The sequence below is a fragment of the Phoca vitulina genome, unplaced genomic scaffold (genome assembly GCF_004348235.1).
Source record: "Phoca vitulina isolate PV1807 unplaced genomic scaffold, GSC_HSeal_1.0 scaffold10, whole genome shotgun sequence".
Lineage (NCBI taxonomy): Eukaryota > Metazoa > Chordata > Mammalia > Carnivora > Phocidae > Phoca > Phoca vitulina.
Window position 1 is genome coordinate 18,371,364 of NW_022589713.1, and position 19,213 is coordinate 18,390,576.

Here is a 19,213-nt window from a genome sequence, read left to right on the forward strand (position 1 = left end):
TCAAGTCAGACAGTTAACCGACTGAGCCACCTGTAATTTGATCTCTTAATCTAATAGATTATATTCTAATTATCTATTCCTGTAACAAACCACCCCAAAACATAGTGGTGTAAAACATCCATTTTGTTATGCCCTTCTGTGCTCAGGAATTTGGACAAGGCACAGCAGGGTCATCTTGTCTCAGGTCCATAATATCTGGGCCTCGAATGAAGAAACTCATAATCAGGGCTGGAGTCATGAAGGCCTGTTCACTCAGAAATCTGGCTGTTGGTGCTGGCTGTCAGTTGGACTTGGTCAAACCACCTACACATGGCTTTTAGAATGAGCATCTCATAAGTAAGTGTCTTAAGAGGTAGCAGGTGGAAACTACCAAATTCTTTTTTTCTTTTTTTAAATTGTTAAAATTTAAATTCAAATAATTAACATATAATATATTATTAGTTTTAGAGGTAGAGGTCAGTGATTCATCACTTTTTTTTTTTAAAGATTTATCTATCTATTTATGTGAGAGAGAGAGAGAACACAAGCAGAGAGGAGGGTCAGAGGGAGAGGGAGAAGCAGACCCCCTGCTGAGCAAGGAGCCTGATGCAGGGAGCCTGATGCCGGCGGGGCTCCATGTGGGGCTCAGTCGCAGGACCTGGAGATCATGACCTGAGCCAAAGGCAGAGCCTTAACCGACTGAGCCACTCAGGCGCCTCTCATCAGTCTTACATAATACCCTGGGGTCATTACATTACGTACCCTCCTTAATTTCCAACACCCAGTTACCCCATCCACCCCCCTCCCCCTGCAGCCCTCAGTTTGTTTCCTGTGATTAAGAATTTCTTATGGTTTGTCTCCCTCTCTAGTTTCTTCTTGTTTCATTTTTTCCTCTCTTCCTCTATGATCCTCTGCCTTGTTTCTTAAATTCCAATATGAGTGAGATCATATGATGATTGTCTTTCTCTGACAGACTTATTTTGCTTAGCATAATACCCTCTAGTTCCATCCACGTTGTTGCAAATGGTAAGATTTCATTTTTGATGGCTGCATAATATTCCATTGTATACATACCACATCTTCTTTATTCATTCATCTGTCGATGGATATCTGGGCTCTTTCCATAGTTTGACTCTTGTGGCCATTGCTGCTATAAACATTGGGGTGCAGGTGCCCCTTCGGATCACTACATTTGTATCTTTGGGGTAGATAACCCAGTAGTGCAATTGGTGGGTCATAGGGTAGCTCTATTTTCATCTTTTTGAGGAACCTCCATACTGTTTTCCAGAGTGGCTGCACCAGCTTGCATTCCCACCCACAGTGTAGGAGGGTTCCCCTTTCTCTGCATCCTTGCCAACATCTGTCATTTCCTGACTTGTTAATTTTAGCCATTCTGACTGGTGTGAGGTGGTATCTCATTGTGGTTTTGATTTGTATTTCCCTGATGCTGAGTGATGTGGAGCATTTTTTCAGGTGTCTGTTGGCCATTTGTATGTCTTCTTGGAGAAATGTTTGTTCATGTCTTCTGTCCATTTCTTGACTGGATTATTTGTTCTTTGGGTGTTGAGTTTGGTAAGTTTTTTATAGATTTTGGATATTGGCTCTTTATCTGATATGTCATTTGCAAATATCTTCTCCCATTATGTCGGTTGTCTTTCGTTTTCTTTGCTGGGCAGAAGCTTTTTTTTTTTAAAGATTTTATTTATTTATTTGAGAGAGAGAGAATGAGAGAGAACACATGAGGGGGGGAGGGTCAGAGGGAGAAGCAGACTCCCTGCTGAGCAGGGAGTCCGATGTGGGACTCGATCCAGGGACTCCAGGATCATGACCTGAGCTGAAGGCAGTCGCTTAACCAACTGAGCCACCCAGGCGCCCGGGCAGAAGCTTTTTATCTTGAAGTCCCAGTAGTTCATTTTTGCCTTTGTTTCCCTTACCTTTGGAGACGTGTCTAGCAAGAAGTTGCTGCAGACAAGGTCACAGAAGTTGGTGCCTGTGTTCTCTAGGATTTTGACGGATTCCTGTCTCACATTTAGGTCTTGCATCCATTTTGAGTCTGTTTTTGTGTATAGTGTAGGAAAGTGGTCCAGTTTCATTCTTCTGCATGTGGCTGTCCAGTTTTCCCAACACTGTTTGTTGAAGAGATTGTCTTTTTTCCATTGGGTATTCTTTCCTGCTTTGTCAAAGATTAGTTGACCTTAGAGTTGAGGGGCCATTTCTGGGTTCGCTATTCTGTTCCACTGATTATTTGTCTGTTTTTATGCCATTACCATACCGTCTTGATGATTACAGCTTTGTAATAGAGCTTGAAGTCCGGAATCGTGATGCCACCATCTTTTTCAGCATTCCTCTGGCTATTCGGGGTCTTCTCTGGTTCCATACAAATTTTAGGATTATTTGTTCCAGTTCTGTGGAAAAAAAAGTTCATGGTATTTTGATAGGGATTGCATTGAATGTGTAGATTGCTCTAGGTAGCATTAGACATTTTAACAATATTTGTCTTCCAGTCCATGAGCATGGAATATTTTTCCATCTCTTTCTGTCTTCCTCAGTTTCTTTCATGAATGTTCTATAGTTTTCTGAGTACAGTTCCTTTGCCTCCTTGGTTAGGTTTATTCCTAGGATCTTACGGTTTTTGGTGCAATTGTAAATGGGATTGACTCCTTAATTTCTCTTTCTTCTGTCTCGTTGTTAGTGTGTAGAAATGCAACTGATTTCTATGCAGTGATTTTATATCCTGCCACTTTGATGAATTCCTGTATGAGTTCTAGCAATTTTGTGGTGGAGTCTTTTGGGTTTTCCACATAGAGTATCATGTCATCTGCGAAGAGTGAGAATTTGATTCGGATGCCTTTTATTTCTTTTTTCTGTTGTCTGTGCTGAGGCTAGGACTTCTTTTTAATTTTTTTTTTTTTTAAGAATTTATTTATTTATTTGACAGAGAGACCCTGGGATCATGACCTAAGCCAAAGGCAAATGCTGAACTGACTAAGTCACCCAGGCACCCCGAGGCTAGAAATTCTAGGACTGTGTTAAACAGCAGTGGTGATAGTGGACATCCCTACCAATTTCATAAACCTAGCTCCAGATACTAGTATAGCATTACCTCCGCTTTCTTTAATTGGCCAGAGAGAGCTCAGATAAGAGAAAGTGCATAGTCCTCAATTCTCAGTAGAAGGAAAAAAAGTAAAGAATAGTAGGAAGTTATAGGAGAAATAGAGAAGGAGGAATAGAAGTAAAGGAATCTTGGGGTCTTTTTAAAAATCATTGCAGGTCACTAGGCAGAACTCTGTCATGTAATAATAAGTGTTTTGCAGCTAGGTTTTATTTTTTTTTAAATTTTTTATTTAAGATTTTATTTTTACTAGTTTTTTTAAGATCTTATTTATTTGTCAGAGAGAGAGCGAGAGAGTGCACAAGCAGGGGGAGTGGCAAGCAGAGGGAGAAGTAGGCTCCCTGCTGAGCAAGGAACCCGATGTGGGACTTGATCCCAGGACCCTGTGATCATGACCTGAGCCGAAGGCAGACGCTTAACCAACTGAGCCACCCAGGCGCCCTTGCAGCTAGTGTTTAAATATCCTATTAGATTGTTTTGTTTCTTAAAGCTTTCTTTCATTGCTAACGTTTTAGCCAGTCCATTTTAAATTCCTTGAGAGTATTCCCTCAGTTTCCGGATGTTGTCATTTTTGAAGCTGAGAAATAGTCAAATGAACCTCTAATAGTAACTTTTCCTTTATTTTTTTAAAAAGATTTCATTTATTTAAGAGAGAGAGAGAGCACAAGCAGGGGGCAGGGACAGAGGGAGGAGGAGAAGCAGGCTCCCTGCTGAGGTGGGAGCCTGATGTGGAGCTCCCTGCCAGGACCCTGGGATTATGACCTGAGAGGAAGGCAGATGCTTAACCTACTATGCCACCTAGGCACCCCATAACTTTTTCTTTAATAATAATAATAAAAAAAAGATCAAGAGGAATAGTGTAGGTTGCTTTAGGAGCTGAATTCAATCAGGAAACATATTTTTGTTTAGCTTTTGTATTAGTGATATGAAATTGAAACTAATGACATTTTCCATTTTATTTTCTGTCTCAATAATTCATTTGTGACAGTAAGTGATGTGGGTGGTATAAATAAATAAAGTGAGAATCACACTCCACAACAAAGCAATATTTTATTTCATTTTGTTTTTTTAAGATTTTATTTATTTGAGAGAGATAGAGCACAAGCAGGTTGGAGGGGTACAGGGAGAGGTAGAAGCAGTCTTACTGCTGAGCAGGGAGTCCTATGCAGTGTTCTGTCCCAGGACGCTGGGGTCATGATCTGAGCTTAAGGCAGACCCTTTAACAACTGAGCCACCCACGTGCCTCCAAAGCAGTATTTTAAATGGTATATTAAGAAGAGAAGAGACAAAAAATAATGCTGTTTTAACACCAACAAATAGGACAACCTTAGAGAAATGGATAAATTCCTAGAACCATACAGTCTACCAAGACTGAATCATGAAGTAGAAAATCTGAACAGACTGATTACTGATAAGGAGAGTGAGTCAGTAACCAAAAACCTCCCAACAAACAACATTCTAGGACCAGATGGCTTCACTGGTGAGTTCTACCAAACATTTGAAGAAGAATTAATACCAATCCTTCTTAGTCTCTTTCATAAAAACAGAAGAGGAAGGAACCACAAACTCATTTTATGAGACCAGCTTTACACTGACACCAAAACCAGACAAGGGTCCACAAGAAAAGAAAATTATAGGCCAATATTCCTGATGAACATAGATTCAAAAATCCTCAACAAAATATTAGCAAACTGGGGGGCCCGGGTGGCTCAGTTGGTTAAGCATCTGCCTTCAGCTCAGGTCATGACCCCAAGGTCCTGGGATCTAGCCCTGCATCAGTCTCCTTGCTCAGCGGGGAGTCGTCTTCTCCCTCTGCCTTTCCCCCTGCTCATGCTTTCTCTCTCTCAAATTAAAAAAAAAAAAAAAATTAGCAAACAGAATTCACCAATACATTAAAAGAATTATAAACTGTGATTAAGTAGAATTTATTCTGGGGATGGAAAGATGGTTCAAAATCCATAAATCAGCCAGTGATACACATCACATGAACAAAATGAAGGGTTAGAGACCATGTTATCTCAATGGATGTAGAAAAAGCATTTGACAAAATTTGACATCCGTTTATGATAAAAACTCTGAACAAAGTGTGTACAAAGAAAACGTATCTCAAGATGATAAAGGCCATGTATTACAGGCCACAGCCAACATCATACTCAGTGGTAAAAATTTAAAACATATTCCTCTAAGATCAAGGAACAAGGAAAGGGTGACTGCTCTCACCCCTTTTATTCAACATAGTATTGAAAGTGTTGGCCAGAGCATTTAGGCAAGGAAAAGAAATAAAAGGCGTTCAAATCAGAAAGGAAGAATTAAAATCGTCACTATTAGCTGATGAAGAAATGAAGATAAGATGTAGAAAACCCTAAAGACTCCATCAAAAAACTGTTAGAGCTAATAAACAGTAAAGTTGACATATACAAAAATCTGTTGCATTTCTAGACTATTGATGGACTATCAGAAATAGAAATTAAGAAAACGGTCCCATTTACAGTTGCTTCAAAAATAAATCAGTTGCAATAAAATATCTAGGAATAAATTAACCAAGGAGGTGAAAGAACTGCACACAGTCTATAGGACATTGATGAAACAAAGAAGACACAGTAAGCAGAAAGATAGTTTGTGCTCATGGATTAGAAAAAAAATAGTATTGTAAAAATGTCCATACTACCCAAAGCAATCAACAGATTCAGTGCAATTCCTATTATAATTGCAGTGTAATTTTTTTTTAACAGAAATAGAATAAACAATCTTAAAATTTGTATTTAACCAAAAAAGATCCTGACTAGCTAAAACAATTGTGAGAAAGAGCAAGGCTAGAGGCATCATACTTCCTGATTTCAAACTATATTACAAAGTTGTAGTAATTAAAACAGTGTGTTAATGTCGTAAAACAGACACACAGATCAGTGGAGCAGAATAGAGAATCCAGAAATAAAGTGATGTATATATGTTCAATTAATTTATAACAAAGGAACTGAGAAAATACAGTGGGGGTTAAGACAGTCTCTTCAATAAAAGGTGCTGGGAAAACTGGACAGCCACATACAAAGGAATGAAACTGTATCCCTATCTTACACCATAGACAAAAATTAACTCAATACAGATTAAAAATGTGAACTTAAGACCTGAATCCATAAATTCCTAGATGAAAACATAGATGGTAAGCTCCCCTACTTTGATTTTGGCAATGATACTTTGGATTTGATGATGAGTTTTTGGATTTGACACCAAAAGCAAAGGCAAAAAAGGCAAAAATAAACAAATGGGACTAAATCAAACTAAAAAACTTTTCTCTACAGCAGAGGAAACCGTCAATAAAATGAAAAGGCAACCTCCCACCTACCAAATGGGAGAAAATATTTGCAAATCATATACCTGTTGAGGGTTTAATATTCTAAAGATATAAAGAACCCATACAAGTTAATAGCACCCCCCCTCCCGCCCCAGTTAGCAGAGATCTGAATAGATATTTTTCCTGAGAAGACCTGCTGATGTCTAACAGGTAATTGAAAAGTTGCTCAATATCACTAACCGTCAGGGAAATTAAAATAAAAAACCACAAGATAATCACCTCACCCTGTTAGAATTGCTGGTAATCAAAAAGACAGTAACAGATACTGGTGAGAATGTAGAGAAAAGGGATCTGTTTTGTACTGTTGGTAGAAATGTAAATTGGTGGAACCATAATGGAAAGTACTGTGGAGATTCCTCCCCAAAATTAAAAATAGAACTACCTTCTGATCTATCAGTCCCACTTCTGGGTATTTATCTGAAGGAAACAAAAACAGTAACTGAAAAAGATGTCTGCACCCCTCTGTTCATTACAGCATTGTTTACAATAGTCAAGATGTAGAAGCAGTCTAAGTGTCCATCGATGGATGAATGGATAAAGAAGTTGTGGTGTGTACACACACACACACACACACACACGGGAATATTACTCAGTCATAAAAAGAAGGAAATCTTGCCATTTGCAACAACATGGATAGATCTTGAGGGCATTATGCTAAATGAAATAACTCAGAGATGGACAAATACTATATGATGTTACTTAACATGTGTTATCTTAAAAAGAAAATCCCCAAACCAGACTAATCAATACATAGAACAAATTGGTGATTGCCAAAGGCAGGGGTGGGGTGTGGGCAAAATGGGTGAAGGGGGTCAAAAGGTATAAACTTTTAGTTATAAATTATAAGTCATGGGAGTGTAATATACAGCATGGTGACTGTAGTTAATAATACTGCATTGCATAATTGAAAGTTGCTAAGAGAGTAGATCTTAAAACTTCTCATGACGAGAAAAAGTAATGCTGTTTTATTTATTTTATTTTATTTTTTAAAGATTTTACTTATTTATTTGAAAGAGAGAAAGCACACAAGTAGGGGGAGAGGCAGGCAGAGGGAGGAGCAGGTTCCCCGCTGAGCAGGGAGCCCGATGTGGGACTCTATCTCAGGACCCTGGGATCATGACCCAAGCCGAAGGCAGTCGCCCAACCAACTGAGCCACCCACTGTTTTATTTTTAAAAAATTTTTAAAGGGGCTCCTGGGTGGCTCAGTGGTTAAGCGTCTGCCCTCTCCTACTCCCCCTGCTTGTGTTCCCTCTCTCGCTGTGTCTCTCTCTGTCAAATAAATAAAATCTTTAAAAAAAAAATTTTTTTTTTAAAGATTGGGATGTCTGGATGGCTCAGTTGGTTAAGTAGCTGCCTTCGGCTCAGGTCATGATCCCAGCATCCTGGAATCAAGCCTCGCGTCAGGCTCCCTGCTCAGCAGGAAGTCTGCTTCTTCCTCCCCTGCTCTTAGATTTCACTTGCTCTCTCGCTGTTTCTCCCTCTCAAATAAATAAAATACATTTTTTAAGATTTTATTTATTTGAGGGGGAGAGAGAGAGCATGTGTGCACACAAGCGTGCACATGCAGTGGGGGTGGGGGCCAGAGGGAGAGAATCTCAAGCCGGGCTTATTCCTACCACCCCGAGATCATAACCTGATCCAAAATCAATAGTGGACACTCAACCAGCTGAGCCACCCAGGTGCCCCAAGTAATGGTGTTTTAAAAATAATGCTGTGTTTGAGGTTTTTGAAACAAAATGTGATTTATTAGTTTAACTATAGGGTATTGTTATAAATTAAATACAGGACAGTAGCCAAAAGTGGTTTGAAGCATAAATAGATGAAGATTTCAGATTCTTTTATTTAAAAATATTTTAATTAATTAATTAATTTGAGAGAGAGAGAGAGCGAGTGAACATAGAAGCAGGGGGAAGAGGCAGAGGGAGAGAGGGAGAAGCTGACTCACTGCTGAGCAGGGAGGCCACTGTGGGGCTCGATCCCAGATCCCTGAGATATATGACCTGAGCCGAAGGCATATGCTTAACCAGCTGAGCCACCCAGGCACCCCAAGATTTCAACTTTTTGGGAAACTAGACATAGTGACCTCTAATGAATTATATTCCAAACCATGTAACTTCTAGTACCTGTTCTGTTGTGCACAGGTCATAAGCTGAGGCAGTGTGTGGCAATGGAGGTGGGGTTTCATGACAGCAATACTGTGTTGCTGCCTCAACTTTTCAGGTGATATCTGCTGATCCCTAGACACTACCTTCCAACCTCCTCTGTGAAGTTCAGGCAGGTACTTTATATTTCCCATTTCCAATAGTCCAACCTCATCTCTTGTGATTGAGGCTGTATGGGGGTTGAGGTAAAAAATATTATAGTCAGTGATATGAGCCTTTACTATCTATCTCTGTTTTATTACCTCCAGTAGTTTAAGAAGGTGTACCCTCTGAATGAAAACAGAACAGACAAATCTCCCATTCATCTGTCTCAACCAACCTAAGTGCTCTGTTACAGGCTGGGTTGCAAATTGGTCCATGTTTTATTTTTGTAATTCCCTCTTCTCCCAGTCAAGTGTGTGATATGGTGTCTTAAAAAAGTATAAGTAGCTAATATTTATTAACTTGAATTCCAGTTTTTTTCCCTTTTTCTCTTGATCAAGGCCTAGCACTGAGATGACACTGTCCTCCTGCCTCTCCTCATTTACCATGTCCTCTAGATAGAATAGGCAGTGAAAGAACAGTGTTAGCACCAAGGAAAACATCTTTTCAATTTTTTCTGGCTTTTAAATTTTTTTCAAATTCTTTTACTGTCAGTAATGAAGAGGAAATAAAAACAAGCATTTTGTCATTCTTGGCTAGATACCTTAGGAGAATAATTGGTCTCTGAAGAAAAGCATTTAAACAGACAAACAAATACTTGAATAGACCAGAGTTAAATTAGTATCTAAAGTAGTAATCCTGAAATGGTTTGGGACAAATGCCAGCTTTTTAGGATGCTGTTTGAATTTTTATGTATTATAACTTACTTTCAGAATGACAGACAGAACTAAAAGATTTGGAGCCTGGAATAATTCTTTTTCTACAGCTGTAGAGCTATTTAAAATTCTTCTCATGTTACTGTTTGCCATCCACATGGCTTTCTGGCACTGATTCAGTTCCTAGATGTGAGGGCTGTTGGTTAGTTACTCACCAGCATCACCATACACTTGTACAGTTTGGCTCATGACTCATTCTCACAGCACTTAACATGTGGGTATCCTTTGCTAGATACAGTCATTTCTGATTGTCATGATGTCACTTGTTATAAATAGGTACCAGAATTGACTGGATAACATTTCTGGGATGAATGGTTGACATCCGTCTCCCCCCCAAAAAGAAAAAGACACCCAGTAAGTCTTTTGACCCCCATTGCCACTGTATTGAGAAACAGAAGTTGTCTGGATGATGAAACTTCTATCTGCATGGTAGATGCAAAAGTATATCCAATAAACCAGAATTATTTACTTCATTCCTCCACTATTAGCTAAAATGATTAAAAAACAAAAAAGAACTTAGCTCAGAAATCAGAGTTGTGATGAGAGGTTAGGGAGAGGAAGGGGTTTGTTATCTGAAAGGAACACCCAAAGAGGCTCTGAATGCTTGCAGTGTTCTGTTTCTTGACCTGGACTGTGGTTTGCTTTACAGTAGATGTTTGCGTTATAGTAACTCATTGCATACTTTCTTTTTTTGTGTGTGCTTTTTTGTTTTATTATTTTAAACAATAAAAATGTTTAAAAAAATAGAAAATACTTGCCCATCATGTACAAGAATTCCCTCAGCAATATCTTCAAAGGCTAAAGAAAGTAACCATATTTTGAACTAGATTATTGGTAGTAAGTCTTTGTTTTGCTAGTTTTATCTATTTAGTAAAATAATCAGTGTTACCCTAAAACATGGTTATGGTCAACAGTGATTTAAAATAGGCTTAACAATTAGTCCCCATGCCCAAAATACCATTCATTTGGAAGTGGAAGAGAAGGGACAGGGTGAGGGGAGAGCATTGTGGGGATGAAATATATATTTCTTGGAAATATATATCCAATTTGAGTAATTTATTATCTTTGTTGATAAACATGATCGAATATTTAGAAGAAAGGAGGGCAGACTGAAAACACTGAAAAAAATTAATTAGCATTACTTAATAAAAGTTAGTATTTGGGGTACCACAGTGGCTCAGTCAGTTGGGCGTTTACCTTTGGCTCAAGTCATGATCCTGAAGTCCTGGGATTCAGGATCGAAGCCCTGTGTTGGGCTCCCTGCTCAGCGGGGAGTTTGCTTCTCCCCATCCTTCTGCCCCTCCTCACCACTCTGCTTTCTCTCTCTTGCTTGCTGTCTCTCTCTCAAATAAAATCTTAAAAAAATTAATATTTGAATCAAAACCATTTATTTTATTTTCTAAAGATTTATATACTATTTTTTAAAGATTTACTTATTTTAGAGAGAGAAAAAGAGGGTGAGCACACACATGTGTGGGGGGAGGGTTAGAGGGATTGAGAGAATCTCAGGCAGACTCCCCCCTGAGCCCCATGCGGGGCTCTGTCATGACCCTGAGGTCATGACCTGAGCCGAAACCCAGAGTCGGACACACATCCAGCTGAGCCACCCAGGCACCCCAAGACCATTTATTTTAAATGAGCATCTTAAATAAGATAGCAGTTTATTTTTGAATAATGGGGTGATATGATTTTTATTTTTTTATAATCTTTGTAGGAAATTATTAACATTCTTTAGACTTCAGAATCTGCTGAATTAAAACTTTTTCATCAGCCCATTTTTTCTGAAGAAATAATACCAGCAATGTCCCGTCTCCCCATTGGAATTCCATTGTTCTATCTAAATTTATGTTTAAATGTTTACCTGATAATGACTTTTAAAAAGTTGTTGGGAATGTGGGAGTTATTTCTCTAGTGCCTTTTTAAGTGAACATAGGTAATTTATGTAGCTTGTGAAAAGATTTTTTTTTTTTTTTTTTTTTTAGTAGGCTCCATGTTCAATGTAGGGCTTGAACTTACCACCCTGAGATCAAAAGTCACATGCACTGGGCACCTGGGTGGCTCAGTTGTTAAGCGTCTGCCTTTGGCTCAGGTCATGATCTCAGGGTCCTGGGATCGAGTCCCACATCGGGCTCCCTGCTCGGCGGGAAGCCTGCTTCTCCCTTTCCCACTCCCCCCTGCTTGTGTTCCTGCTCTCGCTATCTCTCTCTGTCAAATAAATAAATAAAATCTTAAAAAAAAAAAAAAAAAAAAAAGAGTCACATGCACTACTGACTGAGCCAGCCAGGTGCCCCAATGTAGCTGGTTTCAAACATTATTTGTTCAGTGGCTATCAGTGGAAGGTATAAGAAAAATGTAGGGTAAATGGTATGAATTGTAGAGTACCCTGTAGTTTGATGTTTTCCATAAATTTTGGGATACATTGCAGTTTTTGAAAAAATGTAATTTAATTTTTATTCCAGTATAGTTAACATATAGTGTCAGTGTTTGAATTTTGTACAAATAGTGATTCAACAATTTCATACATCACCCAGTGCACATCTCAGCAAGTGCACTCCGCTTAATCCCCGTCACCTATTTCACCCATCTACCCACCTCCCCTCTGGTAACCAGTTTGTTCTCTGTAGTTAAGAGTCTTTTTCGTGGTTTGTTTCTCTCTCTCTCTTTTATTTCCTTTGCTCATTTGTTTTGTTTCTCAAATTCCACACATGAGTGAAATCATACGGCATATGTCTTTCTCTGACTGACATATTTTGTTTAGTATTATGCTATCTAGATCCATCCATGTTGTTGCAAATGGCAAGATTTCATTCTCTTTTATGGCTGAATAATATTCTATTGTGTGTGTGTGTGTGTGTGTGTGTGTGTGTATACATACCATCTCTTCTTTATCCATTCATCTATCAGTGGACACTTGGACTGTTTCCATATCTTGGCTATTGTAAATAATGCTGCTATAAACATAGGGGTGCATGTATTTCTTTGACTTGGTGGTTTTGTATTATTTGGGTGAACACTCAGTAGTGTGATTACTGGATCATAGGGTAGTTCTATTTTTAATATTTTGAGGATCCTCTGTACCAGTTAGGGGTTTCTGAGTGCCTGGACCAGTTTGCATTCCCACCAGCAGTGCACAAGGTTTCCTTTTTCTCCACATCCTCATCAACACTTGTTATTTCTTGTGTTTTGATTTCAGCCATTCTGACAGGTACGAGGTGATATCTCATTGTAGTTATGATTTGCATTTCCCTGATGATGAGTGATGTTGAGCATCTTTTCATGTGTCTGTTGGCCATCTGTAGGTCTTCTTTGGAGAAATGTTCATGTCTTCTGCCCATATTTTAATTGGGTTATTTGTTTTTTGGGTATTGACTTGTATAAGTTCTTTATAGAGTAGAATATACTAACCTTTTATTAGATATGTCATTTGCAAATACCTACTTCCGTTCTGCAGGTTGCCTTTTAGTTTTGCTGTTGTTTCCTTTGCTGTGCATATTTTGATGTAGTTCCAATAGTTTATTTTTTGCTTTTATTTCCCTTGCCCTCTGGAGACATGTTTAGAAGAATGTTGCTACAGCTGATGTCAGAGAAATTACTGCCCATGCTCTCTTCCAGGATTTTTATGGTTTCAGGTCTCACATTTAGGTCCTTAATCCATTTTGAGAATTTATGTTTGTGTATGGTATAAGAAAGTGGTCCAATTCCATTCTTTTGCATGTAGCTGTCCAGCTTTCCCAATACCATTTGTTGAAGAGACTTTTTCCCATTGTGTATTCTTTCCTCCTTTGTCGAAGATTAATTGACTATATAATTGTGGGTTTACTTCTGGGTTATCTATTCTATTCCATTGATCTATGTGTAATATTTTCCAAACAAAACCAGAATGTCTCTTGAATAGTGATTCTGTTAGTACACAGAGTATGCTGTGAATGGAATTTTTTTTTTTTTAATTTGACAGACACAGCAAGAGAGGGAACACAGCAGGGGGAGTGGGAGAGGGAGAAGCAGGCTTCCGTGGAGCAGGGAGCCCAATGCGGGGCTCGATCCCAGGACCCTGGGATCATGACCTGAGCCAAAGATGCTTAACAACTGAGCCACCCAGGCGCCCCTGGAATTTTTTTTTAAAGGAAAAAATAATGGCAGCAGTACAATTAAAATTGAAAAAATACAGTTTCTCATCATTTCTAATGTAACATGAATGACAAATAGATATGTTAGCATTCTGTGAAGTCTACTTAGGGCATTCCATTAACTGATAACCTCTAGTTAATTTAAACTTACTTTAGACGAGTATTTGAAATTGGAATGTGTTTGAAACTCTTTTTTCTTAGAAAGCAGGATTTTATTATGGAGATTTAAGTGTTTGGAGAGTTAAGTGTCTAAAATTTAAGTGTACGGAGATTTAAGTGTTTAAATCTTTTGGAGATTTAAGTGCTCTATTTTTTAAAAAAGATTTTATTTGAAACTGATATTACACAATATGTTAACTAAGTGGAATTTAAAACCTTGAAACTAAAAAAATAATGTATTTATATATTTTTAAAGAATTTTATTAAAGATTTATTTATTTATTTGAGAGAGAATGTGCCCATGCGTGAGCGGGATAGGGGCAGCAGGAAAGAATCTCAGACTCTCCGTGGAGTGTAGAGCCTGACCCCCAGGGCTCGATCTCACAACCCTGAGAACATGACCTGAGCTGAACTCAAGAGTCTGACACCCAACTGACTGAGCCACCCAGGTGCCCCTAAAGATTTTTTTACATACTGTCTACACCCAGCCTGGGGCTCAAACTCAAAACCCTGAGACCCAGAGTTTCATTCTGTATGGACTGAGCCAGGCAGGTTTCCCTCAGTGCTCTGTTTTATCATATAAGAATTATTCTCAAAGCAAATATTCTCTAAGATACTGAAGTGTTCAGTTTACTTGGATAGTGTACCTTAACGTATTAAAAGTAACAAAGTCTGGGGCGCCTGGGTGGCTCAGTCGTTAAGCGTATGCCTTCGGCTCAGGTCATGGTCCCAGGGTCCTGGGATCGAGCCCCACATTGGGCTCTATGCTCAGCGGGAAGAACGCTTCTCCCTCTCCCACTTCCCCTGCTTGTGTTCCCTCTCTCACTGTGTCTCTCTCTGTCAAATAAATAAATAAAATCTTAAAAAAAAAAAGTAAAAGTAACAAAGTCTAAGATAAGCAACAGGTTAATAAAACTATGATTCATAATTCTAACATTTTCACATAGTTATTATTTACTCTGCTGTAAAAAGACTATACATGGTTATTTACTCTGCAGTAAAAAGACTATTAATGTTTAAGTGAAACATCTATAAATTACACTAGTGTGACCAAACACATACAGAAATTCAAATTTCAGTAAAATAAAGTTTGATTTTATAAGTAATCAGAAAAATGCAGTTTAACTCACAAGAACTTTTTTTTGCCTTTGGATAATTGACTAAAATTAAAAACTTGTATTACAGTTCTGTTAATTGATACTATGTACATCCATCAATGTAGTGGGAATACAAATTGGTAAAGACTTCTAGAAAATATCTTTCTAGAAAGTTTGACAGTACATATAAAGAACCTTGATGAACTTTGTACCAGTGATTCTAAATCCTGTTGGACTCAAATCTTTTTTTTTCTTTTTAAGTAGGATCCACGCCCAGCGTGGAGCCCAGTGCAGGGCTTGAACTCACAACCCTAAGATCAAGACCTGAGCTGAGATCAAGAGTTGGATGCTTAACCTACTGAGCCACCCAGGCGCCCCTCACATCCCTTTTTTGTAGCATGTTTTGTAATACTTGTACTATATTGAAATAAAATTTATAGTTAATATAATCTACCAAAAATGTTATTTATTTTTAAAGATTTTATTTATTTGACAGAGAGAGACACAGCGAGAGAGGGAACACAAGCAGGGGGAGTGGGAGAGGGAGAAGCAGGCTTCCCGCAGAGCAGGAAGCCCGATGCGGGGCTCCATCCCAGGACCCTGGGACCATGACCCTAGCCAAAGGCAGATGCTTAACGACTGAGCCACCCAGGTGCCCCCCAAATGGAAAGTCTTGAGTTAATTCTTAGGCTTGACTCTTGTGTGTGGTGCTCCCTATGAAATAAGGGTGACAAAGGGAAATAGGAACCAGATATATTTTATATTTGAATGTGTAGCCATATTTTTTTCAAAATATCTCTGCAGAAGATTTATCTGTTAGCATTTGGTTTGTTAACTTCATTTGTTTAGCAACCATGTCACAGTTTTAGTCTGACAAAGGACGTGCTGTTTTAGTAACAGCAGAGCACATTTTGTAAGTATGCCCCCTCTCTCAGTACGTATGTATAGTGTTGTGTATGATGTTCTGAAGAGCTACCAGTTACCCTGTGGGTTTAGTTTGACCACTCCATCTCTAAGTTTGTTTACTAAGAGTCATGAAAATTAAGAGCTAGTCATACTGGCCTTATATTCCTCTGATTGTTTAAGGGGCTAAAGTTTTCTTTACTTGAGCTTCTTTTACCCTTCAAGAATTAGCCAAAGACAACATAGCCAAATACAAGAAACACCATTGGTTTGCCAGTAGAAATGTATGATAAATTGTGTTCATTACTATTTTAAACACAGAGTATAATTAGGTCTAGATAAAAACATTTCTAGGTTGGGGAGCGTGGGTGGCTCAGTTGGTCATAATCTCAGGGTCCTCATATTCAGCCCCGAGTCAGGCTCCTCGCTCAGCAGGGAATCTGCTTGTCCCTCTCCCTCTCCTTCTGCCCCTCACCCTGCTCATGCTCCCTCTTTCTCTCTCAAAAAATAAAATCTTAAAAAAAAAAAGTCCATTTCTAGGTCATTACTACTTTGAGAAATAATAGGAACTGTCCTTAATAGGAACTGTCCTAGAGCAGTGGTTCTGAAAGTGGACAGTGACCTCCCTCCTATGTTTTTGAAATTTGTAACAGGTGATTTTGTTGTATTTGTTGATACAATGACTGGGGGAGGTGCTACTTATTAGTAGGTAATGGATTACTGGATATCCTGCAATGCATAAGACAGTCTTCTACAACGAAAAAATGTCTCAAGTACAACACAGTTTTTGAATTTTCTTCCAGATACTCATGTAGGTGAAAACTCTATTATTATCTGAGCTGAGATCTTAACTCTGTATTACATAAAAATATAATACAAAGTATTTTTTACATGATTTCAAAATATTAACATTGAAAGATAAAGATTTGGAAAATCTGTGACACCAGTGACCAGCATTTGTAGTATTTGCTCATCACTACAACACATCTGGATTAGTCTGCATTTGTAGTTGTCATATCTACCAGTTTGTATAGAGGCAAACCTGACTGCTTCATTAAGCAGAGGTTTGGTTATGTCCAAGTATTTACATATTGAGAGAAGCTTTATTATTTTGTTTTATTTCTCCTTTTATGTTACAGCTAGGGCATTATACAGGTGTTTGTTTTTTTTTAAATTAGGTACATGTATGTAAGTTATGTGAATAGTTTCATTTCAGATTTTTAAAGTGTTGGTGTAATACTTGTTTAAAGAAGAGTATGGAATATGAGAGGATTGAAAACCATTCTCCTAGGTAGTATTTAGCTTAAAGTACTTGAAAACCTTGAGCATTGGCCTAATTAAAAGTGCTTTTATTAAAGTGACACACAAGTACAACCTACATGTTATGCTGTAATTATATACCATATATCTACCTGAGTGGGTTTTTTTGTTTTCTGGTTTTTGGTTTTTGTGTTTGTTTGTTTGTTTTAAGTAGGCTCTATGCCCAACGTGGGGCTTGAACTCAAAACCTTGAGATTGAGAGTTCCTTGCTCAGGGCACCTCTTTGGCTCAGTTATAGAGCATGGAGCTCTTGATCTCAGGGTCATGAGTTCCAAGTCCCACCTTGGGTGTGGAGCCTATTTTAAGGGGAAAAAAAAAAGTTAATGCTCTTCTGACTGAGCCAGCCAGGTGCCCTTCTACCTGAGAGTTTATAAAGTATGACAACAGTCTAACTCAGTTATTAGTGAATTATTAACATGAGTATTATGGTAGAAATTAGTGGACGTGGTTGTAACCTTGCAGTATTCCCTTTTGATAATTTACTCCTGGTTGAGAAAAACATTTCTAAGTCTTTCTTTAAACCTAGTATTGCTTAACAAGCATCTTTATTATCTTGCTGAATCATTGGAATCTTTTTGAATCAGTTGACATTTGAAAGTGAGGATTTTGCCCTTGAAATTGAAGATCAAGGAATTAATTTTGGAGATTGGTGTGTTTGTTCCTTTAGGAAGCAAAGAGCATGATTATCTGTAAAGCTAAATGATTAAACTTTCCTTTTCGATACATTTTGAGGTGGCACGAGAAAAATACTTGGCAACTTATTTTGCCACTTTTAAACATTTAATTTATTTAAATGTTTCTAAATATTTCTGTTGTGAAATATAGCGTAGATATAGAAAAATACAAAAACATAAATATGGAGCTTAGTGAATTTTTCTGAAGTGAAATTCTATATTCTTTTTCTCTATATTAAAAATAATGGTTATCCCTTGACATCATGGAAGTTCTCCAGTCTGTCTAAATTTAATAGATGGCATTTTATGGGAATAAGCCATTCTATAGTTAAAGATTAGTTGAAAATGCATCATTTTTTGGAGGAAATGCCTATAATGTTACTGGGTTGCTGTATGGTGGGAATGCAGTGCTTCGGTTATAGGTAAGATATATTTCATGTTCCTTTCACATGACAGGAATGTGTGGATTGGAGACCAAGTGATATTAGGCGAAGCTTGATCCATTGCAAGTGATGATGCTATCAGAATTCTGTGTATTTGTTAATACTTTTCTGATTTACTCTTTTATGGAAAGGTACATCTGCTATGAAATACAGACTGAGATTTTTGTAAAGCCATGTGCAAATAGACTTAACTAATATCTGAATTAAATCATTTCAGTTTTTTTAATTTAATGAGTTATAGGAAATCTATATGTGTTATGGCATTTTATCTGTGTAATGGTAGATATTACCATGACTTCATGTAAAGATGTCACCTTTGTGGGCTGTTTATGGAATTTTCTTAGACTAGGCACTGAGAGACTACATTGAAGGCCACATAAATTTTTCCTGTTAAGAATGATTTAAATCACATTTTTAATTATCCAGTATAATTATTCTACTAAGTGACTTCCATAGAATTTGTTTCACTCATTCATTAATTCATTTAGCCATGTGTAAATATTTACTGAGACCATAATATGTGTCAAAGCTGCAAATAAAGAGGTGGGAATAATAGGAAGTTGGGAGCTGTTTGTAAGCAACGACCTTCAGTGTAGTGTGCTCCCGCTTTGACATAGATATGCCCTGGTGCTTGGGTGCACAGGAGTATTAGGGAAGGATTCCAAGAGTCCAGAAGAATAAGAGTTGATCAGGAGATATATAGATAAGGCCATCTTAGGGAGAGGGAATGATGGTTAAGGTAGGAGGTAAGAGAGAGTATGGGATATGCTGGCAAGTATTAGTGGTTTGGGGTGGCAGGATTAAGGCTAGGATGTGTGAGGGTGTTGAGCAACAGATCTAGAAAGGAAGGAAGGTAGGGGCCCATGAATTCATTCTTGTAATTCATTTTAGTTATAACTACTTCATCAAAAAATTCTTAAATCTACCATAGTGCTTTTTCCTCCAATACCCCCAGAAGTTCATAATTTTGTATCTGGGGAGTTAATGCCATATGGTGGTGTGAGGTGCAGTCTCTTTGAAAAGATTG

General features: G+C 38.0%; 1 protein-coding gene across 5 annotated transcripts in view; it reads left to right on the forward strand.

The window, feature by feature from the left end:
• PIK3CB (phosphatidylinositol-4,5-bisphosphate 3-kinase catalytic subunit beta) overlaps positions 1 to 19,213 on the forward strand; it is a 199,595-nt gene that overhangs the window by 58,184 nt on the left and 122,198 nt on the right. The gene's annotated exons all lie outside the window — the stretch shown is intronic.